This window comes from Poecilia formosa, unplaced genomic scaffold (assembly GCF_000485575.1).
Source record: "Poecilia formosa unplaced genomic scaffold, Poecilia_formosa-5.1.2 Scaffold270, whole genome shotgun sequence".
NCBI classification, from domain to species: Eukaryota; Metazoa; Chordata; class Actinopteri; order Cyprinodontiformes; family Poeciliidae; genus Poecilia; species Poecilia formosa.
In genome coordinates, this window is record NW_006800209.1 from 58,843 (window position 1) to 59,150 (window position 308).

Here is a 308-nt window from a genome sequence, read left to right on the forward strand (position 1 = left end):
AACAATGACTGAGTATGTTAAGGACCGCCGACTGGATAGATGCATTGCAAATTAGCTCGGTATTAGCAAATTGCAAATTATAAATGTTACAGTTTTGGGTGTTATGTATACTCAACAATTGTTCCCATTCAAACAAGCAACAACCAGACAAACCAGTCTACTCAAAATAAGTTTTCATCCGTCTTATACAATAGCATACTTTTTCAAGAAACTGATACACATCTGCCTTCATTCAATAAACCAGTAAATAAATTTACTTTCATGAGAAACTTCTAATTTGCGAGTAACAAGGCTGAAATAATATCTGA